Source organism: Drosophila serrata, unplaced genomic scaffold, assembly GCF_035046125.1.
Source record: "Drosophila serrata isolate PLE 108 unplaced genomic scaffold, ASM3504612v1 contig_276, whole genome shotgun sequence".
NCBI lineage: Eukaryota > Metazoa > Arthropoda > Insecta > Diptera > Drosophilidae > Drosophila > Drosophila serrata.
The window spans coordinates 4172493-4182710 of record NW_028257174.1 but is presented as its reverse complement, the minus strand read 5'-3'; the positions used below and the strand labels follow the sequence as shown (position 1 = coordinate 4182710).

At 35.6% G+C, this 10218-nt stretch overlaps 1 protein-coding gene across 1 annotated transcript in view; it reads left to right on the top strand.

Moving 5' to 3' along the window:
- The first annotated feature begins 1173 nt into the window (after positions 1–1173).
- LOC110179556 (TWiK family of potassium channels protein 18) overlaps positions 1174–10218 on the top strand; it is an 87894-nt gene continuing 78849 nt past the window's right edge. The window contains exon 1 of the mRNA XM_086835582.1: positions 1174–1741. The gene's annotated coding sequence lies outside the window, so the exon portion shown is untranslated. The remainder of the gene's footprint in view (positions 1742–10218) is intronic.

Below are 10218 nucleotides of genomic sequence, written 5' to 3'. Positions count from 1 at the left end.
ATAAGTTTTGGCGGTGATAATTTCAAATTTGAAAATACGTTACAAGTGTGTGCACGACTTGAAAAATATTTCTAAAGCCTTGAGTAAGGGTGTGGCAGCACTGCCAGCGGTTGCCCTTTATCGATTCTGTTATAAAAGGTTTGAAACCAAGAATCTGTAATGTTTTCTAAATAAATAACAATTTAAAAACTAACAAAATATATTTATAAGGATGCCGAACAGGCCAAAAAAGTGTACGTTGAAATGTTTATGTAAAATGAACAACTATCTTTAAGCCACTTTAGCTTAGCCATGTTCGCCACCTTCACATTTTATAGCAACTATTATACTGGGGAATAGAGCTTGGAAATAATTGGATATATGAACCTATAATAAAAACAATGAATATAACTAAGTTAACTAGTGAAATATAAGGATTATAGCCATTCAAATGATATTTAATAAATAATATCTAAAATAAATGTAAAATACATAAAACATGACATCGATATGTTTCTTATCGATGTTACATCGTTTGCTTGCAGTCAGTGCTGCCAAGTTGTAACCAACTGTATTAGCTAGATTCTGAGCTAGGGTTTTTTAATATTTAAAAAAATATTTTATCGATGATATTATCTGTATAAAAAAATAAATAATAGTATAAAATATCATATTTAAATATTTTTGTATTATTTATTATATTACCCAGAATTCCTTTCTGCAATTCTCAATATTGTCCCGCTTCTGACCGTCCAAAAGAGCCAGATTTGGCGGAAAACAAGCTGAAGTGACAGCCCTGCACCCAAAAGCCAACGTGAAAGATTTCTGTTAATTTACGTTCTCCTCTGTTGATGGGAGCGGATGTCTTACATTTTACATTCTACATAAATCTTCTACATGTATCTGTAAGAGTGTAAAATTGTTTTCTAGACGTGTAAGATGTTAAACAACAGCTTAGGGATTCAGAGTGACCAGAAACAAACTACCAAAAAAATGGCGATATCGATATAGATATCGAATTATGTTAATTAGAGCAGGTCTGTTAATGCACACTACTTTCTACATGTGTATTCGACTTCCTACATATGATTTTGACCCCAAAGGTGAGAATTCGACACCATGCATCTGTAAGCGTGTAAAATGGCTATCCAGCTGTGTAAGATGTAAAATGTTAAGCAACAGCAGGATTTCCGTATATCGATATCGATATATTGATAACTTTTCATCAACTGTCAGCCCCATTTTCTTTGTTTACAATTTTCCAAGCTCCACGGAAGCTGCGCGGACGACAGCCCCAAGCGGAAAATCGAACGAAAACTCGGAGACACCGCGTGCGACAAAGTCCAGCCTACTCGCGAGTTGTCAAAGTGTTGCTATCAGCCGCCGCCGACGCCGTTTTTGTTTGCACCTTTTTTTGTGAGTGATTGCAAGTGCCGCGCCAGCGGAAAAACTGGTCCGTGTTTCCCGGTCGCGCAAGGACCCCGTTATAGCCATGGCCAAGACCACGTGCACGCGGCGACGCCGCCGCCAGCTTTTCCCAGATTTCCTCGATTCGCAGCATCGCCAGCAACAACAAAACTAGCGGCTTATTAGTGCGGTGAAAAAAAAAGTGAAGTGTTGTTGTATTTGGGCTTGGATCGCGTACCGTTAACCCTTAGTGGTGGCACTTCAAACAAAATTAACTCGATCGCGTTCGTGATTTGTGGACACTGACTTTTGGCAACAGTTGGCCGATCCGGAAAGTTCGCTGCTCAAGCATCAGGTGAGTGCAGTTTTCATTACGGAACATGATAAATTTAATATTAAATTAATTTAAAAGTTAAGTTACAAGATGGTACCATTATTTTTTGGCTGCAAATTGGAGTTTGCAAGTTTGGTCTTTACCAAGTTAGTAATTTATTTGAAAAATTGCTTTATAAATTTATTTCCGTAAAAAATAAATCACTTCCTTATACAAGATGGTGTTAGAAATTCAAAATATTTTTTTTAATAGGTTTAATTTAAATTCTCAATGAATATACAAGTTAGCTAATTTTTATTGCAAAAGCTAAGTTATATGGATATGTAACATGCATATATGGGAAAAGGTATGCAATTCACTATCTGTAAATAATTAATTCATTTATTTCGAAATTTCGCCTTGGTATGACCGTTTTTTTGGATGCTGCTCAGTATGACCAATGAGCATTGTGATGCATTCTTGCCCAACGAAAGCCAAAACCTCAGCATATTAATTACAAACAAATTAAACATATATATGTATATATATAATTTTTTTTTGTTATTGTTGTTTTGCCCACGCCCATGACCGCCCCCGCCCACGCCTTAATTAAAGACGCCAAAGAGTAACGGTAATAACCGACAACGAGAACGACGACCGACGTGGTGGTGTTGTTGTTCTTATTGTTATTGTTGTTGCTGTTGCTGCTGTCGTAATTGTGCCAGACATCGTCGCTCAAGCTCGCTTACGTTCCAAGCGGATACACCGAAAGAAAATTCTATATATAATGTTTTATTCTAACTAAATTATCCAATACTTACTTGGAGGATAATTGCAGCCTAAGTTTCGGGAATTGTTCTTAAATTTATAGGAACAATTTCTTATCCTTAGATTTAAAAGCAATTAGATCAGAAATGTGATCTTTTAAAGGAATAAAAACCTCAGTATGGCCGTGTTAAGGTATCAAAGCTGAGTCTGACCTTGCAACTTGTTGAATAGGTATATCTAAGTTCTTTTTCTGATGAGAATATTTATATAGAATATTAGAATATTGAGTTTCTGATCATATTTTAATATTAGAAATTAATTAGCGGTCTGTTTTATTAATATTTTCAATAATATCTGTTGAAAAATTATGCAAAAAAGTCAGTTTTATTTCCTTTGTTTTAAATTCTGGAATTTTAGAAGCTTCTTTTGACTTTCCTTATTTAAAACTTGAGTTTAAAGAGGTATTTTTATACCCTTGCAGGGTATTATAATTTCAGTCAGAAGTTTGCAACGCAGTGAAGGAGGCACCTCCGACTATATAAAGTATATATATTCTTGATCAGGATCAACAGCCGAGTCGATCTAGCCATGTCCGTCTGTCCGTCTGTCCGTCTGTCCGTCTGTCCGTCTGTCCGTCTGTCCGTTTCTACGCAAACTAGTCTCTCAGTTTTGAAGCTATCTGAATGAAACTTTGTAGTTAGCCTTGTATATACTCTCACTCGTATATATGTCGGAACGGGCCGGATCGGACGACTATATCATATAGCTGCCATAGGAATGACCGGAAAATTTTTACAAAAAAATTTTTAACTTTTTCAGTTTTCAATAGAATTGAATCAAATTTGAGATATAGCCATTTTACTATACTCTTCAATTTTGTACGAAATTTTATAAAAATCGGACTACTATATCATATAGCTCCCATAGGAACGATCGAGAAATTAATACAATTAAATTTATAACTTTTTTAGTTTTCAGCTGGTTTTCATCAAATTTGAGGTATAGCCATTTTATATAAGTCTTAAATTTTGTGGCAAATTTCATGAAAATCGGACGACTATATCATATAGGTGCCATACAAACGATCGTTTGATGTGGAGGAAAAATGCAAATCAGTGAATGTAAAACTGCAAATATAATATGTATAGGTGAATGAAATGAAAGCAGGTATTACTTCATTGTTTTTTAACACAAATATATATAATTTATATTGTATGGATTCCTATTCATAGAAGTTCTATCTGCAAGGGTATATAAACTTCGGCGTGCCGAAGTTAGCTTCCTTTCTTGTTTGTATTATTATTTGTAAATTTCCAATTTTTTCGAGTGCCCACACCCACATTCACACTCTCATTCGCCCCTTTTGGCCATATTTCCTTCTGGGTCCTTGCCTGCTTTTGTTGGCAGGAAAAAAATAATAATAAAAGCGGCAAGGGGGGGGGGGGGGTAGGGGGAGGGATGGGAAAAGCGGGAGAAAGCTAAAGGAAACTGTGTCGCCTTCGCCTGCGTGCGGTGACTGCAAAACTGTTGCCCCAAAACAAATGACTAGAACGATGTGCCGGTGCCGGTGCCGGTGCCTCCGCCTTGCCCCATCTCCGTCTCCCTCTTGTCGTTGATTTATGCCAGCGGCAAAATTATGAAAAATTGTTGCAGCTAAAAAATTTTGTAAAAAGAAATCTGTGAAAGTAAACACAAACGAAGAGCGAAACGCAAAATAAATAAATTTGATAATTTATCCATAAATTTTATGGCTCGCCGTCAACGGTGGACGGACATCAGTGGACCTTGGGCATTGCGTTAGTTATGGAGTCGTTCCAGTAGCATCCCTGGCATCCATCTACATCTCAGTGCCTCCCTCCCTCTGTTCGCTGTTTTGTAGCAATTAACATGTGCAAATTTCTGGCCACATAAATTTCCGTAAACTGTTTTGTTGCCTTGCGCCCTGCGCCTGCCTGCCTCCTCCCAGCGCCGCCAAAATCTGCGTCTGTCGGGGACCCATAAATTCCGGAATTCCGTAGCGCCAGGCAAAATACGTTGTGTATCCAAAACAGGATTGGGGATTTACGGGGGGGACGGGGGATAGAAATAGACATAGTAAGTATGTTGAGATAGTAAATCTCCTGAGATAAGGCCGAGTTAACTGAACTTGACCTAAATGATATGAATCCTGCTTACTTAAGGTTCTGCCCTGAAATTATGGCCATAACATGTAAAGTTAACCTTAGATTGTATATCTATATCATTTCTAGAGAGACTTCAAGGCTAGAGGGTTTTGGTTTTGTACAGATTTGGGTTGGGCTTAGGGCGTGGTTAAATTTGAAGACTAAATGGAAATGTTGTCACAATATTTTGAATTTCCAGGATATATAGAAAACTTAGAAGAAAGATCTACGGGATGCAGGTGATATAGAAGTTCAAGGAGATCTAGGACTTTATATAGACAAACGTATTAACGGACAAACAACTGAACGGACAAAAATATTAAGAAACAAAAAAGGTTTAACGGACACAAATGTTAACGGACAAAAAGGATTAACGGACACAAATATTAACGGACAAAAAGGATTAACGGACACAAATATTAGCAGATAAAAAGGATAAACTAATAATATTAACGGACAAACGGATTAACGGACAGAAGGACAAATGGATAAACGGACAAAACAATAAACAGACCATAGGACAAACAAACACCTGTAAAAAAATACGTCATTCTAGGGATGTCAAAAAATACCAATAAATTGATACTGAATTGATATTTGATACAAAATAAACAAATATTAATATAGAACAATATTTCAATTTTGAAATATATGTGTAATAAATATATATATTATCTGCGATATTATATATATTATTATATATATTATTTGTTGTATAATCTAATATAATATATATACATTATAATCAGAAAAGGAAACAATAAAAAGTATCACCTTCTTTGGGTATACAAGTTTTTAATAATATCAATATTATCTTTATTTCATTTCATTTCATTTTTGATATTAAAATATCCCCCTCGAGATAGTCTCAATAAATTATTAGTTAGTTTGTGAATATATTGCGACAAGTTCCACAATTACGATTTTATTATTCAATATTAAAGAGCTAACCGCAGAAAAACTAAATTAAATTAAATATAAAAACTAAATTTGTAGAAATAAAATCCCCAAAAATAGAAGACAATAAGCAAATCAAGTCAAATTAAGTTTGGATCGAAAGCCAAAACCCAGATCAAAAGCTAGAAATCCAAAATCCACAAGGAGTCAAGTCAGCAAATGCCTCTTGAACTCGACTCAATGGGAACCCCTTCGGCCGATTTGACATCATTAATAGTGAGTGTAGAGCAAGTACATACTACAAATATATATATATATAAAATATATATATATTTTATGTTCATATAATGGGAATATCGTGCCCGTTCAGTGGCACTTGAAATCCTCGCTCTTGCCTCTCGAAATGCATTCGAAAAATTGAAGTGTGCATTTAAATACATGACTGCTGTGGCTACCGCTTTTCCGCATTTTCCCGCCAAGATGAGTGTGTGTGTGTATGGGTGTGTGTGTGTATAGAGCCAGCTGAGCTTGCAGTCAAAAGGAGGTGGAGCTCAAACGTGGCTTACGCTTGACTGATTTAATGCATGTCAAAATGTCAAAATATATGTATGTGTATGTGTGTATGTGTGCACAAAGAAAACCGTTACATGGAATCCTTTACGTTGCCTTGACTTTACTAACTCCTTTTTGGCTGCTTCGTCCTTTTTGGATGCTCCTCTTCATCGCCTGACCAAAAACCACGACCGCCCGCCATTTCGGTCACAAATTTGGAGCGCGGAAAGTCCCTTTGCCACAGTCAAAACAATTATAAATGATAAATGTCAAACAGAGATGGACAGCAAAGAGGGTGGAAAGGAGCCTGCAATGCACAGAAAAAAATTACTATTATAAAAAAATGTAATAAACAAAATATATAAGGACAAAGGTTTACGATTGCAATGAATATGAATAATTTAAATAGTAATCACAATAACTTTATGTTAAGCCTATTTGGTTTGGTTACTTTGAATATATTTTTGATAGTGATTCCTTTATTTTGTAGTTGTAAAGTACTATTTATAATTGTTATTATATTTGTTTTTTTTTTTCTTTGTTAAATGTAAATCCTTTTGCTGTCATTTGAAAGTTTTATTTGAAAGTTTACTGTGTAACATCAAGGCAAAAGGAGTCAGGCAGCGACAGCTTGCAACATTTAAACATGCAAACTTGCAGACAAACAAATAAATACACACACCCAGGCACACACACAACACACCAGGCACACACACACACATTTATATATACAAGTCACACACATTAAACTTAATTTGGCGCAGCTCATTAATAAAACACAAGCGGACGACAAACGCGCTGCGTACACTGAAAATCTACAACTAGGCAGAGTGCTATTTAAAACTTTAAAACTTTAAACACAAATAAAGGGAAGAAGGGGGATAACAACAGGGGTGTGTGTGTGTGTGGATGGTCTGAGGATCGAGGTGGATGGCCGGCAACATAATTTATGCAAAATATAAACCAAGCGACAAGGCAACAAACAACTTATTAAAAAAATACGTACAACAAACGAGCGACAGCTATAAATAACCAAAGGAAACTTTTAAGGGTGGAAGGAGGTTGTTTTTTGAGGAGGTAGGAAAAGTAGGCGTGCCAGGCGACAAAAACTTTTTTTTTCAAGTGGCTGTGAAACTGTAAAACATTTGCCAACTGGCTTTTTCCAGCGACAACAGCAACAACAACAATTATTACGACAAAAACACACAAGCATATGCAGTGTGCCAAAGGCCAGTTGTAGGACCCCTTGGGTCCAAAAATAACAATAATAATCATAGGATATTACATATCCAACATACATAGGTGTTAACCCTGAAGCTGCAAAATGATTGAAATTGATTTGACAGTTGAAACTGAAAATAGAAGAGAGTGTGGAAGATGCAATTTGGGAAATCACATGGAAAGGTATCTAAAAAGTATGCTATGAAAATGTATAACTTACTCCGTCATTGGTGAAATCTGTACAATTTTTTTTACAATTTTATATTAATAACTTTAAAACCTATTGAAAGCTTTAAATATCATAACTAAGCTAAAAATGCATTAAATTTTCCTTCCGAAGATGGCTACAAAGATTCGGCTGTTGATGCTGATCAAGAATATATATTATTTATAAGGTCGAAAATGACTCCTTCACTGAATTTCAAGCTTCTAACTGAAAATATAATACCCTAATAAGATATAATATTGTAGCAAAGGATAGATTAGTTTTGAAACTATAGTAAGGATAAGAAATTATTATTCATGAATTATTTATAATTAAGTGAGGCTGTTAATACAAATTGCTGTATCACTTTAAATTCAAATAAAGTAATAGGGTTCATGGCAAAAAGTCATTGTCATTGGATAAATAATAAATAAATGCAAAGAATAACTAACTCTTAGCCTAAGATAATAGCACAATATAATTATCATGGTTAAGACTTACCCCAGTAGGTGGAACACATTGACTTCAATTAGGAATAGTCATCTTCTTCCTGTTTATCCAGATCCATTGCATAGGTTTGTTGACTAAGTGTTTGGTCACAACAGATGTTATCACTGATAAGGCCACGTACATACAGCCATCTTCTTGCAGGTCATCCAGATCCATTGCATAGGTTTGTTGACATTATTTGGGTCCAAGTGCACTATCACTATCACTCCCACTATCACTGGAGATGTTATCACTTATAAGGCCACGTATATACTGAGTCGGCGGGCCTTCAACGCCCGTATTTATACTTTCCCAGCAGAGAGTAGATCAGAGAGTGTAAGAGCGAGAGCGCGAGAGTAAAAGAGATACCTCTTGAGTGTAGCAGAGTGAGGCAGTGTGAGGCAGAGGGAGACAGCGAGAGTAAGGGATCCCAGAGAGACAGAGAGGGGCATACATTTAACGATTGTTTCTATGGCAGCTGCATATATGTATATATGATATAGTCGACCGATTTTGATAAAATTAATACAGTAATTTTAATAACACCAAATGGCTTTATTTTTAATTAAAATATGATGGAAATAAGTTCAAAACTGGAAGTTATTGTTTGTTTTCAAACAATGTACCGATCGTTCCTATGGCAGCTATATGATATAGTTTTTCGATCCGGCTCGTTTCGATATATATAGTTGTGAGGGCATATAGGAGTCTAACTACAGATTCAACTCAATAAATAATATATATTAATTGTACCAAGAATATATCAGCAAATTTATAAATTAATTAACTAAAAATATAGAAAATATTATTATTTTTCTATAGATTTAGTGAGTAACCAAGTTTAGCAGCCTTCAAATTCTATTTTGAATAGATAAATTTGGCTGTTGATGCTGATCAAAATAGATAATTCTAAGCCTAGGATATGATCCCTCCTATAGCATAATATAATTGTCATAAGACAGGAGATCATACATTGTTATTTTATTAACCCATTTTTAAATATTCTTTAAAGTCACTTACACGTTGTTTTTTCTTTTTGAAAAGTCTGAAAAGTCTACCAATTAGTTTCAAAGTTACTTAACTTTGCAACTTAAATATCCAGCCGAAAGCTGAAACGTTATATTTGAATATTTAGGCTTTTAATCCATTATTTGTCTTGGGTTTCCATTTCTGGCTTTTGTAACATTACAAAAAAAAAAAAAAAAACGAAAGTTCCTTTTCAAATTTTAAACAACAACATATTTTTGTTTGTTACCTTTATCAATTTGCTTTTGTTTTTTGGTTAGTTTGCAGAAACAGTGAGAGACTCAACTTAATCCAAAATATAAGCTCCGAATGTGTGCCAAAAGTTTGTGTTGAGTTTTCAGTAAATGTTGTGCACTCGGATTTGTATTATTATTATTATTATTATTATTATTATTCTATTTTCGGGTATACAAAACAAAAAAATCCCCAAAAGCTTCATCCTTGAAGGACATTCAGGTTTCGGCTTAGAGTTTTCCTTTCTTTTTTTTCTATTTTTCGCCTACCCAGAACAGCATCCTGTTTTTGTTTTCTGTCGCCGCCTGCGGCCCAAAAAATAACAAGAACAACACCAAGTGGAAGAAGAATTTTCAGTTTCAGTTTCATTTTCGTTTAGTGTCAAGTGCCAACAAAGGCAGCAACAACTAATGGTAATAGCCCCTGCACACGACAAGCGGCTAAAACTGCTGGAAATAATAATATCAGGCAGAGAGGGGGAGAGAGGCAAAGGCAAAGGCAGTGCCAACAACAAGTTGTCAGGCCCAGCTGCTGGAAAAGCTGAGTCTGTTTTCCCACCTCCCCCCAAAACCCAGGAAAAGCTGAAGAAAACTTGGGGGGAGAGGGAGGTCAAGAAACGTGCGAAAAGAAAAGAGGGGAAAACGTAGCCTAAGTGGTAGGCCCTGATCTGGGTCTTGCCTCTGGATTATCTTCCACCAGCCAGCCAGCAATTCCCCTTTAACCCCTTGCATTCACTGGACACTGTTAAAAAAAAGGCAACACAACACAACACAACAAAAAGAGAAAACGAATTAAATGGCTTTTGAAATCTGACTGGGTTGGGTGGGTAGATTTTTCTCTTTTTTAATTATGGCCATAAATAGGTTTGGCCAACCATTTATTGAAATGCAAAATGGTCGAAATGGTCGGTCGGCTTTAATGGAAAACCCACTTAACAATAAAGCGAGATAAACGTGCGAAAATTT